Source organism: Lissotriton helveticus, chromosome 1_1 (genome assembly GCF_964261635.1).
Source record: "Lissotriton helveticus chromosome 1_1, aLisHel1.1, whole genome shotgun sequence".
NCBI classification, from domain to species: domain Eukaryota; kingdom Metazoa; phylum Chordata; class Amphibia; order Caudata; family Salamandridae; genus Lissotriton; species Lissotriton helveticus.
In genome coordinates, this window is record NC_136057.1 from 131,488,922 (window position 1) to 131,505,822 (window position 16,901).

The 16,901-nt window shown below is 54.0% G+C and overlaps 1 protein-coding gene across 1 annotated transcript in view; it reads right to left on the reverse strand.

The window, feature by feature from the left end:
* The window catches only part of LOC144769422 (uncharacterized), a 195,142-nt gene that overhangs the window by 94,098 nt on the left and 84,143 nt on the right, over positions 1 to 16,901 (reverse strand). The gene's annotated exons all lie outside the window — the stretch shown is intronic.

The following is a 16,901-nucleotide window of genomic DNA, read 5'->3' on the forward strand; positions in this document are numbered from 1 at the left end:
GGTGGACATAGTGGTGGTGGACATAGTGGTGGTGGACATAGTGGTGGTGATGGATGTTTTGGACGTGGTGGTGGTGGATATGGTGGTGGTGGACGTGGTGGTGGTGGACGTGGGGGTGGTGGATGTGTTGGTGATGGGCGTGGTGGTGATGGACGTGGTGGTGGTAGATGTAGTGGTGGACGTGGTGGTGGTGGACGTGGTCGATGTGGTGATGGTGGTGGACGTGGTGATGGTGGTGGACATGGACGTGGTGGTGGATGTGGTAGACATGGTGGATGTGGTGGACATGGTGGTGGTGGATGTTGTGGTGGACATGGTGGTGGTGGTGGATGCGGTGGTGGTAGACGCAATGGTGGTGGACATGGTGGTGGACGTGGTGATGGACTTGGTGGCGGTGATGGAAGTGGTGGTGGTTGACGTGGAGGTGGACGTGGTAGTGGTGGACATGGTGGTGGAGGTGGTGGACGTTCTGGTGGTGGACTGGGTGGTAGTGAACAAGGTCGTGGTGGTGGACTTGGTGGTGGTGGACGTGGTGGTGGTGGACGTGTTGGTGGTGGACGTGGTGGTGGACGTGGTGGTGATGGACGTGGTGCTGATGGATGTGGGGGTGGACATGGTGGTGGTGGTGGACGTTGTGGATGTGGTGATGGTGGTGGACGTGGTGGTGGTGGACATGTACGTGGTAGATATGGTGGTGGTGGATGTGGTGGACGTAGTGGTGGTGGATGTGGTGGTGGTGGATGTGGTGGTGGTGGATGTGGTGGTGGCGGGTGTGGTGGACATGGTGTTGGTGGACATGGTGTTGGTGGACGTGGTGGTGGTGGATGTTGTGAAAGTGGTGGTGGTGGACGTGGTGGACATGGTGGTGATGGACGTGGTGCTGATGGATGTGGTGGTGGTGATGGATGTGGTGGTGGTGGATGTGGTGGTGGATGTGGTGGATGTGGTGATAGTGGTGGAAATGGTGGTGGTAGTGGACATGGACATGGTGGTGGATGTGGTGGACACGGTGGTGGTAGATGTGGTGGTGGTGGACATGGTGGTGGACGTGGTGATGGACGTGGTGGTGGTGGACACGGTGGTGGTAGACGTGGTGGTGGTGGACATGGTGGTGGACGTGGTGATGAACGTGGTGGCGGTGATGGAAGTGGTGGTGGTTGACGTGGTGGTGGTGGAGGACATGGTAGTGGTAGACATGGTGGTGGAGGTGGTGGACGTTGTGGTGGTGGACTGGGTGGTGGTGAACATGGCCGTGGTGGTGGACTTGGTGGTGGTGGACGTGGTGGTGGTGGACGTGGTGGACGTGGTGGTTGTGGACGTGGTGATGATGGTGATGACATGGTGGTGGACGTGAACGTGGTGGTGGTGGACGGGGCGGGTGGTGGATTTGGTGATGGTGGATGTGGTGATGGTGGTGGATGTGGTGGTGGTGGACATGGTGATGGGGGATGCGGTGGTGGACGTGGTGGTGGTGGACATGGTGGTGGACCTGGTGGTGGTGGACGTGGTGGTGGTGGACGTGGTGGTGGGGGTAGACGTGGTAGTGGTGGACGTGGTGGTGGTAGACGTGTTGGTGGTGGCCGTGGTGGTGGCTGTGGTGGTGGTGATGGACATGGTGGTGGTGGACATGGTGGATGTAGTGGTGGTGGTGGTAGTGGTGCTGGTGGTACTGGTGGTGGATGTGGTGGGTGTGGTGGTGGTGGACATGGTGGTGGGGTGGAGGATGTTGTGGTGGTGGACATGGTGGTGGTGGACATGGTGGTGGTGGTTATGGTGGTGGTGGTGGTTATGGTGGTGGTAGTGGACATGGTGGTGGTGGTGGACGTGGTGATGGGGGACATGGTGAGGGTGGATGTGGTGGGGTGGACGTGGTGGTGGACGTGGTGGTGGTGGACATGGTGGTGGTTGACATGGTGGTGGTAGATGTGGTGGCGGAGGGTGTGGTGGTGGCCTTGTGGTGGTGGACGTGGTGGTGGTGGTGGACATGGTGGTGGTGGACATGGTGGATGTGGTGGTGGTGGTAGTGGTGGTGGTAGTGGACATGGTGGTGTGGTGGTGGATGTGGTGGTGGATGTGTATGTGGTGGTGGCCTCATGGTGTGGTGGCCATGGTAGTGGTGGTGGACATGGTGGTGGTGGACATAGTGGTGGTGGACGTGGTGGACGTAGTGGATGTGGTGATGGTAGTGGTGGTGGATGTGGTGGTGGTGGATGTGGTGGTGGTGAATATAGTGGTGGTGGACGTAGTGGTGGTGGACGTGGTGGTGGACGTGATGGTGGTGGATGTGGTGGTGGCGGATGTGGTGGACATGGTGTTGGTGGACATGGTGTTGGTGGACGTGGTGGTGGTGGATGTTGTGGACGTGGTGGTGGTGGACGTGGTGGTGGTGGTGGACGTGGTGGATGTGGTGATGGTGGTGGATGTGGTGGTGGTGGCGGACATGGACATGGTGGACAAGGTGGTGGTGGACGTGGTGGACGTATTGGATGTGGTGGTGGTAGTGGTGGTGGGCGTGTTGGAGGTGGCTGTGGTGGTGGTGGACATTGTGGTGGTGGACGTAGTGGTGGTGGACATAGTGGTGGTGGACGTGGTGGTGATGGATGTTTTGGACGTGGTGGTGGTGGATATGGTGGTGGTGGACGTGGGGGTGGTGGATGTGTTTGTGATGGGCGTGGTGGTGATGGACGTGGTGGTGGTGGATGTAGTGGTGGACGTGGTGGTGGTGGACGTGGTCGATGTGGTGATGGTGGTGGACGTGGTGATGGTGGTGGACATGGACGTGGTGGTGGATGTGGTAGACGTGGTGGATGTGGTGGACATGGTGGTGGTGGATGTGGTGGTGGACATGGTGGTGGTGGTGGATGCGGTGGTGGTAGACGCGATGGTGGTGGACATGGTGGTGGACGTGGTGATGGACTTGGTGATGGAAGTGGTGGTGGTTGACGTGGAGGTGGTAGTGGTGGACATGGTGGTGGAGGTGGTGGACGTTCTGGTGGTGGACTGGGTGGTAGTGAACAAGGTCGTGGTGGTGGACTTGGTGGTGGGGGACGTGGTGGTGGTGGACGTGTTGGTGGTGGACGTGGTGGTGATGGACGTGGTGGTAATGGACGTGGGGGTGGACGTGGTGGTGGTGGTGGATGTGGTGGACGTAGTGGTGGTGGACGTGGTGGTGGTGGATGTGGTGGTGGTGGATGTGGTGGTGGCAGGTGTGGTGGACATGGTGTTGGTGGACATGGTGTTGGTGGACGTGGTGGTGGTGGATGTTGTGAAAGTGGTGGTGGTGGACGTGGTGGACGTGGTGGTGATGGACGTGGTGGTGATGGATGTGGTGGTGGTGGATGTGGTGGTGGATGTGGTGATAGTGGTGGAAATGGTGGTGGTAGTGGACATGGATATGGTGGTGGATGTGGTGGACACGGTGGTGGTAGATGCGGTGGTGGTGGACATGGTGGTGGACGTGGTGATGGACGTGGTGGTGGTGGACACGGTGGTGGTAGATGTGGTGGACATGGTGGTGGACGTGGTGATGGACGTGGTGGCGGTGATGGAAGTGGTGGTGGTTGACGTGGTGGTGGTGGAGGACATGGTAGTGGTAGACATGGTGGTGGAGGTGGTGGACGTTGTGGTGGTGGACTGGGTGGTGGTGAACATGGCCGTGGTGGTGGACTTGGTGGTGGTGGACGTGGTGGTGGTGGACATGGTGGACGTGGTGGTTGTGGACGTGGTGATGATGGTGATGACATGGTGGTGGACGTGGTTGTGGATGTGGTGGTGGTGGATGTGATGGTTGTGGATGTGGTGGTGGTGAACGTGGTGGTGGTGGACGGGGCGGGTGGTGGATTTGGTGGTGGTGGATGTGGTGATGGTGGTGGATGTGGTGGTGGTGGACATGGTGATGGTGGACGTGGTGGTGGTGGACATGGTGGTGGACCTGGTGGTGGTGGACGTGGTGGTGGTGGTGGACGTGACGGTGGTGGACGTGGTGGTGGTGGGGATAGACGTGGTAGTGGTGGACGTGGTGGTGGTAGACGTGGTGGTGGTGGCCGTGGTGGTGGCTGTGGTGGTGGTGATGGACATGGTGGTGGTGGACATGGTGGATGTAGTGGTGGTGGTGGTAGTGGTGCTGGTGGTACTGGTGGTGGATGTGGTGGGTGTGGTGTTGGTGGACATGGTGGTGGGGTGGAGGACGTTGTGGTGGTGGACATGGTGGTGGTGTTAAACGTGGTGGTGGTGGATGTGGTGGTGGTGGACCCTGTGGTTTAGAACTGGTGGTGATGGTGATGGTGATGACGTGGTGATGGTGATGACGTGGTGGTGGACGTGGTTGTGGTGGACATGGTGGTGGTGGTGGACGTGGTGGTGGTGGACGCGGTGGTGGTGGACGTGATGGTGGTGGACGTGATGGTGGTGGTGGACATGGTGGTGGTAGACGTGGTGGTGGTGGTGGACGTGGCGGTGGTGGACGTGTTGGTGGTAGGTGTAGTGGTGGTGGACATGGTGGTGGTGGTGGACATGGTGGTGGTGGATATGGTGGTTGTGGACATGGTGGATGTGGTGGTGGTGGTAGTGATGCTGGTGGTACTGGTGGTGGACGTGGTGGTGGTGGGTGTGGTGGACATGGTGGTGGACGTGGTGGTGGTGGACATGGTGGTGGTGGATGTGGTGGTGGACGTGGTGGTGGTGGATGTGGTGGTGGTGTGGTGGTGGTGGTGGACATGGTGGTAGTGTAGGTGGGTGTGGTGGTGTAGGTGGGTGTGGTGGTGTGGATGTGGTGGTGGTGGACATGGTGGTGGTGGACATGGTGGTGGTGGACATAGTGGTGGTGGACGTGGTGGTGGTGGACGTGGTGGTGGTGGAAGTGGTGGTGGTGGAAGTGGTGGTGGACGTGGTGGTGCTGGTGGTGGATGTGGTGCTGGTGGACATGGTGGTGGTGGACATGGTGGTGGTGGACGTAGTGGAGGTGGACGTGGTGGTGGTGGATGTGGTGGTGGTGTACTTGGTGGTGGTGGAAGTGGTGGTGGACGTGGTGGTGGTGGTGGACTTGGTGGTGGTGGATGTGGTGGTGGACATGGTGGACATGGTGGTGGTGGATGTGGTGGTGGTAGACGTGGTGGTGTTGGTACACATGGTGGTGGTGGACGTGGTGGTGGCCTTGTGGTGGTGGATGTGGTGGACATGGTGGATGTGGTGGTGGTGGTGGTAGTGGTGGTGGACGTGGTGGTGGCCATGTGGTGTTGGCCGTGGTGGTGGTGTGGATTTGGTGGTGGTGGTGGACATGGTGGTAGTGTAGGTGGGTGTGGTGGTGTAGGTGGGTGTGGTGGTGTGGATGTGGTGGTGGTGGACATGGTGGTGGTGGACATGGTGGTGGTGGACATAGTGGTGGTGGACGTGGTGGTGGTGGACGTGGTGGTGGTGGACGTGGTGGTGGTGGAAGTGGTGGTGAACGTGGTGGTGCTGGTGGTGGACGTGGTGCTGGTGGACATGGTGGTGGTGGACATGGTGGTGGTGGACGTAGTGGAGGTGGACGTGGTGGTGGTGGATGTGGTGGTGGTGTACTTGGTGGTGGTGGAAGTGGTGGTGGAAGTGGTGGTGGTGGTGGACGTGGTGGTGGTGGATGTGGTGGTGGACATGGTGGTGGTGGACGTGGTGGTAGACGTGGTGGTGTTGGTACACATGGTGGTGGTGGACGTGGTGGTGGCCTTGTGGTGGTGGATGTGGTGGACATGGTGGATGTGGTGGTGGTGGTGGTAGTGGTGGTGGACGTGGTGGTGGTGGTGGTAGTGGTGGTGGATGTGGTGGTAGGTGTTGAGGTGGTGGTGGACATGGTGGTGGTAGAGGTGGGTGTGGTGGTGTGAGTGGTGGACGTGGTGGTGGTGGACAAGGTGGTGGTGGACATGGTGGTGATGGATGTAGTGGTGGGGGACGTAGTGGTGGTGAATGTAGAGGTTGTGGATGTGGTAGAGGTGGTGGTGGTGGAAGTGGTGGTGGTAGATGTGGTGGTGGACATGGTGGTGGTGGACGTAGTGGTGGTAGACTGGGTGGTGGTGGTGGACGTGGTGGATGTGGACATGGTGGTGGTGGACATGGTGGTCATGGTGGTGGTGGTTATGGTGGTGGTAGTGGACATGGTGGTGGTGGTGGACGTGGTGATGGGGGACATGGTGAGGGTGGATGTGGTGGGGTGGACGTGGTGGTGGACGTGGTGGTGGTGGACATGGTGGTGGTTGACATGGTGGTGGTAGATGTGGTGGCGGAGGGCGTGGTGGTGGCCTTGTGGTGGTGGACGTGGTGGTGGTGGTGGACATGGTGGTGGTGGACATGGTGGATGTGGTGGTGGTGGTAGTGGTAGTGGACATGGTGGTGTGGTGTGGTGGTGGATGTGGTGGTGGATGTGTATGTGGTGGTGGATGTGTACGTGGTGGTGGTAGATGTGGTGGTGGCCATATGGTGTGGTGGCCATGGTAGTGGTGGTGGACATGGTGGTGGTGGACATAGTGGTGGTGGACATGGTGGACATAGTGGATGTGGTGATGGTAGTGGTGGTGGATGTGGTGGTGGTGGATGTGGTGGAGGTGGGTGTGGTGGTGGTGGACGTGGTGGTGGTGAATATAGTGGTGGTGGACGTAGTGGTGGTGGACGTGGTGGTGGACGTGATGGTGGTGGATGTGGTGGTGGCAGATGTGGTGGACATGGTGTTGGTGGACATGGTGTTGGTGGACGTGGTGGTGGTGGATGTTGTGGACGTGGTGGTGGTGGATGTGGTGGTGGTGGGCGTGGTGTGGTGGATGTAGTGTTGATGGACGTGGTGGTGGTGGACGTGGTGGTGGTGGACGTGGTGGTGGTGGATGTGGTGGTGGTGGTGGACGTGGTGGATGTGGTGATGGTGGTGGATGTGGTGGTGGTGGCGGACATGGACATGGTGGACAAGGTGGTGGTGGACGTGGTGGACGTATTGGATGTGGTGGTGGTAGTGGTGGTGGGCGTGTTGGTGGTGGATGTGGTGGTGGTGGAGGTGGCTGTGGTGGTGGTGGACATTGTGGTGGTGGACGTAGTGGTGGTGGACATAGTGGTGGTGGACATTGTGGTGATGGATGTTTTGGACGTGGTGGTGGTGGACGTGGTGGTGGTGGACGTGGGGGTGGTGGATGTGTTGGTGATGGGCGTGGTGGTGATGGACGTGGTGGTGATGGACGTGGTGGTGGTGGATGTAGTGGTGGACGTGGTGGTGGTGGTGGACGTGGTCGATGTGGTGATGGACGTGGTGATGGTGGTGGACATGGACGTGGTGGTGGATGTGGTAGATGTGGTGGATGTGGTAGACATGGTGGTGGTGGATGTGGTGGTGGACATGGTGGTGGTGGTGGATGCGGTGGTGGTAGACGCGATGGTGGTGGACATGGTGGTGGACGTGGTGATGGACGTGGTGGCGGTGATGGAAGTGGTGGTGGTTGACGTGGAGGTGGACGTGGTAGTGGTGGACATGGTGGTGGAGGTGGTGGAGGTTCTGGTGGTGGACTGGGTGGTAGTGAACAAGGTCGTGGTGGTGGACTTGGTGGTGGTGGACGTGGTGGTGGTGGACGTGTTGGTGGTGGACGTGGTGGTGATGGACGTGGTGCTGATGGATGTGGTGCTGATGGATGTGGGGGTGGACGTGGTGGTGGTGGTGGACGTTGTGGATGTGGTGATGGTGGTGGACGTGGTGGTGGTGGACATGTATGTGGTAGATATAGTGGTGGTGGATGTGGTGGACGTAGTGGTGGTGGACGTAGGTTGGGTGGATGTGGTGGTGGTGGATGTGGTGGTGGTGGATGTGGTGGTGGCGGGTGTGGTGGACATGGTGTTGGTGGACATGGTGTTGGTGGACGTGGTGGTGGTGGATGTTGTGAAAGTGGTGGTGGTGGACGTGGTGATGGTGGACATGGTGGTGATGGACGTGATGGTGATGGATGTGGTGGTGGTGGATGTGGTGGTGGACGTGGTGGGTGTGGTGATAGTGGTGGAAATGGTGGTGGTAGTGGACATGGACATGGTGGTGGATGTGGTGGACACGGTGGTGGTAGATGCGGTGGTGGTGGACATGGTGGTGGACGTGGTGATGGACGTGGTGGTGGTGGACACGGTGGTGGTGGACGTGGTGGTGGTGGACATGGTGGTGGACGTGGTGATGGACGTGGTGGCGGTGATGGAAGTGGTGGCGGTGATGGAAGTGGTGGTGGTTGACGTGGTGGTGGAGGACATGGTAGTGGTAGACATGGTGGTGGAGGTGGTGGACGTTGTGGTGGTGGACTGGGTGGTGGTGAACATGCCGTGGTGGTGGACTTGGTGGTGGTGGACGTGGTGGTGGTGGACGTGGTGGACGTGGTGGTTGTGGATGTGGTGATGATGGTGATGACATGGTGGTGGACGTGGTTGTGGATGTGGTGGTGGTGGATGTGATGGTTGTGGACGTGGTCGTGGTGAACGTGGTGGTGGTGGACGGGGCGGGTGGTGGATTTGGTGGTGGTGGATGTGGTGATGGTGGTGGATGTGGTGGTGGTGGACATGGTGATGGTGGATGCGGTGGTGGACGTGGTGGTGGTGGACATGGTGGTGGTGGTGGACCTGGTGGTGGTGGACGTGGTGGTGGTGGTGGTGGACGTGACAGTGGTGGACGTGGTGGTGGTGGGGGTAGACGTGGTAGTGGTGGACGTGGTGGTGGTAGACGTGGTGGTGGTGGCCGTGGTGGTGGCTGTGGTGGTGGTGATGGACATGGTGGTGGTGGACATGGTGGATGTAGTGGTGGTGGTGGTAGTGGTGCTGGTGGTACTGGTGGTGGATTTGGTGGGCGTGGTGGTGGTGGACATGGTGGTGGGGTGGAGGACGTTGTGGTGGTGGACATGGTGGTGGTGTTAAACGTGGTGGTGGTGGATGTGGTGGTGGTGGACCCTGTGGTTTAGAACTGGTGGTGATGGTGATGGTGATGACGTGGTGGTGGACGTGGTTGTGGTGGACATGGTGGTGGTGGTGGACGTGGTGGTGGTGGACGCGGTGGTGGTGGACGTGATGGTGGTGGACGTGATGGTGGTGGTGGACATGGTGGTGGTAGACGTGGCGGTGGTGGTGGACGTGGCGGTGGTGGACGTGTTGGTGGTAGGTGTAGTGGTGGTGGACGTCGTGCTGGCCGTGTTGGTGGTGGTGAACATGGTGGTGGTGGTGGACATGGTGGTGGTGGATATGGTGGTGGTGGATGTGGTGGACAAGGTGGATGTGGTGGTAGTGGTGGTGGACATGATGGTGGTGGTGGGTGTGGTTGTGTGTGTTTGTGTGTGTGGTTGTGTGTGTGTGGTTGTGGTTGTGTCTTTGTTTGTGGTTGTGAGCATGGTTGTGTGTGTGGTTGTGTGTGGTTGTGTGTGGTTGTGTGTGTGGTTGTGTGTTTGTGTGTGGTTGAGTGTGTGGTTTTGTCTGGTTGTGTGTGTGTGTGGTTGTGTGTGTGTGTGGTTGTGTGTGTGGTTGTGTGTGTGTGTGGTTGTGTGTGTGTGGTTATGTGTGCGGTTGTGTGAGCGGTTGTGTGTGCGGTTGTGTGTTTGTGTGTGGTTGAGTGTGTGGTTTTGTCTGGTTGTGTGTGTGTGGTTGTGTGTGTGGCTGTGTGTGTGTGGCTGTGTGTGTGTGGTTGTGTGTGTGTGGTTATGTGTGTGGTTGTGTGTATAGTTGTATGTGTGTGGTTGGTTGTGTGTGTGTGTGGTTGAGGTTGTGTGTGTGGTTGGTTGTGTGTGTGTGTGGCTGTGTGTGTGTGTGGTTGTGTGTGTGGTTGTGGTTGTACATGTGGTTATGGTTGTGCGTGTGGTTGTGTGTGTGTGGTTGTGTGTGTGGTTGTGTGTCATTGTGGTTGTGTGTGTGTGGTTGTGATTGTGTTTGTGGGTGTTGTTGTGGGTGTTGTTGTGGGTGCGGCTGAGGTCGTGTGTGTGGTTGTGTGTTTGGTTGTGTGTGGTTGTGTGTATGGTTGTGTTTGTGTGATTGTGTGTGAATGTGATTGTGTGTATGGTTGTGGGTGTGGTTGTGTGTATGGTTGTGACTGTGGTTGTAGTTGTGTGTGTAGTTGTGTGTGTGGTTGTGTGTGTGGTTGTGTGTGTGGTTGTGTATGTGTTTGTGGTTGTGTGTGTGATTGTGTGTGGTTGGGTGTGTGGTTGGGTGTGTGGTTGGTTGTGTGGTTGGGTGTGTGGATGTGGTTGTGTGTGGTTGTGTGTGTGTGTGTGGTTGTGTGTGGTGCTGTGTGTGGTTCTGTGTGTGTGGTGTGTGGGTGTAGTTGCATGTGTGGTTGTGTGTGGTTGAAGTTGTGTGTGTGTGGTTGAAGTTGTGTGTGTGGTTGTGTGTGTGTGTTGTGTTTGTGTGGTTGTGTGTGTGGTTTAGTGTGTGTGGCCGTGGGTGTGGTTATGTGTGTGTGGTTGGGTGTGGTTGGGTGCAGTGCTGTGTGTGGTTATGTGTTTGGATGTGTGTGGGTGTGGTTATGTGTGTGGTTGTCGGTGTGGTTGTGGTTGGGTGTGGTTGTGTGTAAGACGGCAAAAGTGAAAACCTTGTAAGATACAAGACGGCAAAAGTGAAAGCCTTGTAGGATACAAGACGACGGCAAAAGTGAAAGCCTTGTTAGATACAAGACGGCAAAAGTGAAAGCCGTGTAAGATACAAGACGGCAAAAGTGAAAGCCTTGTTAGATACAAGACGGCAAAAGTGAAAGCCTTGTTAGATACAAGATGGCAAAAGTGAAAGCCTTGTTAGATACAAGACTGCAAAAGTGAAAGACTTGTAAGATACAAGACGGCAAAAATGAAAGCCTTGTTAGATACAAGACGGCAAAAGTGAAAGCCTTGTTAGATACAAGACGGCAAAAGTGAAAGCCTTGTAAGATACAAGACGGCAAAAGTGGAAGTGCTTGTAAGCCAAATTGACTCGAGATGCGGCGGGGGAGGGGCTAATGAGCAGGCGGACAAATGATACACGAGCCCGGCGCACATGGACTGTACCTGATCCGCCTGCTTTAGGAGCATTTTTGAAAGTCCCTTATTATACTCTCGCTGAACAACGCATGCAGGTGGGCTCACCGAGACCTTAAAACAACTCTCACAGTCAACCGGACGTCATACTCCTGGGAAACTGGAAATATCATCTGCAGAGCACCTTAAGGTTCTGATACTAGCAGAACGGAAACATCCATGCCAGGCAGTCGGCTAAAGAGGAAATTTCGGGCTGTGACCTGCTGCTATGAACAATTTTCCACTCACGTTTATTGATTTTAGTAATGTTACTTTTTAACTAAAATTTCTTGCTTTTACATTTTATTTTCTCTTTTAATTCTACTTGTGGAGATTGTTTTAATGTATTTTTTGTAATGGTTTTAATTAACCTAAACAATAAAAAGTTACTTACTTACTTACCTTGAGGGTTCACTCCTCAGCAGAACACCATTCAACACTTAAATAACCCCACCGGCCAACGCCATCCATACCCACTACATCAATATCCTCTCCTACACTGACGACACACAACAAATACTGTCACTCTCGGACAAAATCCACAACACAAAGAACAAGCTCACTGCCTGCATGATGGTAATAACCACTAGGATAAAGTTCAACTGTCTCAAACTCAACACTGACAAGATTGAAGTGTGGATCTTTGGAAACAACACCTGTCCATGGGACTCCACCTGATGGCCATCCAACCTAGGACCTACTCCCACCTCCAGCTTGCGCGCCAGCAACCTAGGAATCATCAACAAAAAGGTGGACAGGTTCATCCAGGTGAGTGCCGTCACTGCTTCTACACCCTAAAGAACATTTTCGAATGGCTCTCAAGAATCACCAAAAGACCGTCATCCACGCACTCATCTACAATAGTTTGGACTACAAGAACACCCTCCATGTAGGAATCATCAAACAGCTCACCAGAAGTGAAAAGTCAAAGCCTTGTTAGATACAAGACTGCAAAAGTGAAAGACTTGTAAGATACAAGACGGCAAAAGTGAAAGCCTTGTTAGATACAAGATGGCAAAAGTGAAAGCCTTGTTAGATACAAGACGGCAAAAGTGAAAACCTTGTAAGATACAAGACGGCAAAAGTGAAAGTGCTTGTAAGCCGAATTGACTCGAGATGCGGCGGGGAGGGGCTGATGAGCAAGCGGACAAATGGTGCGCGCACCCGGCGCACATGCACTGTACCCGATCCGCCTGCTTTAGGAGCATTTTTGAAAGTCCCTCACTATACTCTCGCTGAACAACGCATGCACGTTGGCTCACCGAGACCTAAAAACAACTTCCACAGTCAACCTGACGTATTACTCCTTGGAAACTGGAACCCCAAGGTTCACTCCTCAGCAGAACACCATTCAACACTTAAATAACCCGACCGGCCAACGCCATCCATACCCACTACATCAATATCCTCTCCTACACTGACGACACACAACAAATACTGTCACTCTCGGACAAAATCCACAACACAAAGAACAAGCTCACTGCCTGCATGATGGTAGTAACCACTAGGATAAAGTTCAACTGTCTCAAATTCAACACTGACAAGATCGAAGTGTTGATGGCTGTGGTGGTGGTGATGGACATGGTGGTGGTGGACATGGTGGATGTAGTGGTGGTGGTGGTAGTGGTGCTGGTGGTACTGGTGGTGGATTTGGTGGGCGTGGTGGTGGTGGACATGGTGGTGGGGTGGAGGACGTTGTGGTGGTGGACATGGTGGTGGTGTTAAACGTGGTGGTGGTGGATGTGGTGGTGGTGGACCCTGTGGTTTAGAACTGGTGGTGATGGTGATGGTGATGACGTGGTGGTGGACGTGGTTGTGGTGGACATGGTGGTGGTGGTGGACGTGGTGGTGGTGGACGCGGTGGTGGTGGACGTGATGGTGGTGGACGTGATGGTGGTGGTGGACATGGTGGTGGTAGACGTGGCGGTGGTGGTGGACGTGGCGGTGGTGGACGTGTTGGTGGTAGGTGTAGTGGTGGTGGACGTCGTGCTGGCCGTGTTGGTGGTGGTGAACATGGTGGTGGTGGTGGACATGGTGGTGGTGGATATGGTGGTGGTGGATGTGGTGGACAAGGTGGATGTGGTGGTAGTGGTGGTGGACATGATGGTGGTGGTGGGTGTGGTTGTGTGTGTTTGTGTGTGTGGTTGTGTGTGTGTGGTTGTGGTTGTGTCTTTGTTTGTGGTTGTGAGCATGGTTGTGTGTGTGGTTGTGTGTGGTTGTGTGTGTGGTTGTGTGTTTGTGTGTGGTTGAGTGTGTGGTTTTGTCTGGTTGTGTGTGTGTGTGGTTGTGTGTGTGTGTGGTTGTGTGTGTGGTTGTGTGTGTGTGTGGTTGTGTGTGTGTGGTTATGTGTGCGGTTGTGTGAGCGGTTGTGTGTGCGGTTGTGTGTTTGTGTGTGGTTGAGTGTGTGGTTTTGTCTGGTTGTGTGTGTGTGTGGTTGTGTGTGTGGCTGTGTGTGTGTGGCTGTGTGTGTGTGGTTGTGTGTGTGTGGTTATGTGTGTGGTTGTGTGTATAGTTGTATGTGTGTGGTTGGTTGTGTGTGTGTGTGGTTGAGGTTGTGTGTGTGGTTGGTTGTGTGTGTGTGTGGCTGTGTGTGTGTGGTTGTGTGTGTGGTTGTGGTTGTACATGTGGTTATGGTTGTGCGTGTGGTTGTGTGTGTGTGGTTGTGTGTGTGGTTGTGTGTCATTGTGGTTGTGTGTGTGTGGTTGTGATTGTGTTTGTGGGTGTTGTTGTGGGTGTTGTTGTGGGTGCGGCTGAGGTCGTGTGTGTGGTTGTGTGTTTGGTTGTGTGTGGTTGTGTGTATGGTTGTGTTTGTGTGATTGTGTGTGAATGTGATTGTGTGTATGGTTGTGGGTGTGGTTGTGTGTATGGTTGTGACTGTGGTTGTAGTTGTGTGTGTAGTTGTGTGTGTGGTTGTGTGTGTGGTTGTGTGTGTGGTTGTGTATGTGTTTGTGGTTGTGTGTGTGATTGTGTGTGGTTGGGTGTGTGGTTGGGTGTGTGGTTGGTTGTGTGGTTGGGTGTGTGGATGTGGTTGTGTGTGGTTGTGTGTGTGTGTGTGGTTGTGTGTGGTGCTGTGTGTGGTTCTGTGTGTGTGGTGTGTGGGTGTAGTTGCATGTGTGGTTGTGTGTGGTTGAAGTTGTGTGTGTGTGGTTGAAGTTGTGTGTGTGGTTGTGTGTGTGTGTTGTGTTTGTGTGGTTGTGTGTGTGGTTTAGTGTGTGTGGCCGTGGGTGTGGTTGTGTGTGTGTGGTTGGGTGTGGTTGGGTGCAGTGCTGTGTGTGGTTATGTGTTTGGATGTGTGTGGGTGTGGTTATGTGTGTGGTTGTCGGTGTGGTTGTGGTTGGGTGTGGTTGTGTGTAAGACGGCAAAAGTGAAAACCTTGTAAGATACAAGACGGCAAAAGTGAAAGCCTTGTAGGATACAAGACGACGGCAAAAGTGAAAGCCTTGTTAGATACAAGACGGCAAAAGTGAAAGCCGTGTAAGATACAAGACGGCAAAAGTGAAAGCCTTGTTAGATACAAGACGGCAAAAGTGAAAGCCTTGTTAGATACAAGATGGCAAAAGTGAAAGCCTTGTTAGATACAAGACTGCAAAAGTGAAAGACTTGTAAGATACAAGACGGCAAAAATGAAAGCCTTGTTAGATACAAGACGGCAAAAGTGAAAGCCTTGTTAGATACAAGACGGCAAAAGTGAAAGCCTTGTAAGATACAAGACGGCAAAAGTGGAAGTGCTTGTAAGCCAAATTGACTCGAGATGCGGCGGGGGAGGGGCTAATGAGCAGGCGGACAAATGATACACGAGCCCGGCGCACATGGACTGTACCTGATCCGCCTGCTTTAGGAGCATTTTTGAAAGTCCCTTATTATACTCTCGCTGAACAACGCATGCAGGTGGGCTCACCGAGACCTTAAAACAACTCTCACAGTCAACCGGACGTCATACTCCTGGGAAACTGGAAATATCATCTGCAGAGCACCTTAAGGTTCTGATACTAGCAGAACGGAAACATCCATGCCAGGCAGTCGGCTAAAGAGGAAATTTCGGGCTGTGACCTGCTGCTATGAACAATTTTCCACTCACGTTTATTGATTTTAGTAATGTTACTTTTTAACTAAAATTTCTTGCTTTTACATTTTATTTTCTCTTTTAATTCTACTTGTGGAGATTGTTTTAATGTATTTTTTGTAATGGTTTTAATTAACCTAAACAATAAAAAGTTACTTACTTACTTACCTTGAGGGTTCACTCCTCAGCAGAACACCATTCAACACTTAAATAACCCCACCGGCCAACGCCATCCATACCCACTACATCAATATCCTCTCCTACACTGACGACACACAACAAATACTGTCACTCTCGGACAAAATCCACAACACAAAGAACAAGCTCACTGCCTGCATGATGGTAATAACCACTAGGATAAAGTTCAACTGTCTCAAACTCAACACTGACAAGATTGAAGTGTGGATCTTTGGAAACAACACCTGTCCATGGGACTCCACCTGATGGCCATCCAACCTAGGACCTACTCCCACCTCCAGCTTGCGCGCCAGCAACCTAGGAATCATCAACAAAAAGGTGGACAGGTTCATCCAGGTGAGTGCCGTCACTGCTTCTACACCCTAAAGAACATTTTCGAATGGCTCTCAAGAATCACCAAAAGACCGTCATCCACGCACTCATCTACAATAGTTTGGACTACAAGAACACCCTCCATGTAGGAATCATCAAACAGCTCACCAGAAGTGAAAAGTCAAAGCCTTGTTAGATACAAGACTGCAAAAGTGAAAGACTTGTAAGATACAAGACGGCAAAAGTGAAAGCCTTGTTAGATACAAGATGGCAAAAGTGAAAGCCTTGTTAGATACAAGACGGCAAAAGTGAAAACCTTGTAAGATACAAGACGGCAAAAGTGAAAGTGCTTGTAAGCCGAATTGACTCGAGATGCGGCGGGGAGGGGCTGATGAGCAAGCGGACAAATGGTGCGCGCACCCGGCGCACATGCACTGTACCCGATCCGCCTGCTTTAGGAGCATTTTTGAAAGTCCCTCACTATACTCTCGCTGAACAACGCATGCACGTTGGCTCACCGAGACCTAAAAACAACTTCCACAGTCAACCTGACGTATTACTCCTTGGAAACTGGAACCCCAAGGTTCACTCCTCAGCAGAACACCATTCAACACTTAAATAACCCGACCGGCCAACGCCATCCATACCCACTACATCAATATCCTCTCCTACACTGACGACACACAACAAATACTGTCACTCTCGGACAAAATCCACAACACAAAGAACAAGCTCACTGCCTTCATGATGGTAGTAACCACTAGGATAAAGTTCAACTGTCTCAAATTCAACACTGACAAGATCGAAGTGTTGATCTTTGGAAACAACATCTGTCCATGGGAATGCACCTGATGGCCATTCAACCTAGGACCTACTCCCACCTCCAGCTTGCGTGCCAGCAACCTAGGAATCATCATCAACAAAAAGGTGGGCAGGTTCATCCAGGTGAATGCCGTCACTGCTTCCACACCCTAAAGAAAATTTTCGAATGGCTCTCAAGAATCACCAAAAGACTGTCATCCACGCACTCATCTACAGTAGTTTGGACTACAGGGACACCCTCTATGAAGGAATCATCAAACAGCTCACCAGAAGGCTGAAAACCACCCAAATTGAAGCAGCCAGACGTATCCTCAACTTCCCACTCAGAACACATATAACAGCTCCCTGGCTCCAGATACATAAGCGCCCACAGTTAAAACTCCTCACCCACACATTCAAGGCACTACCCAACAAGTTCCTGCCTACATTAACAACTGCATCTCCTTCCATCAACCCCCTATGCAACTCTGTTCAGCCAGACTCGTACTCAGACACATCTC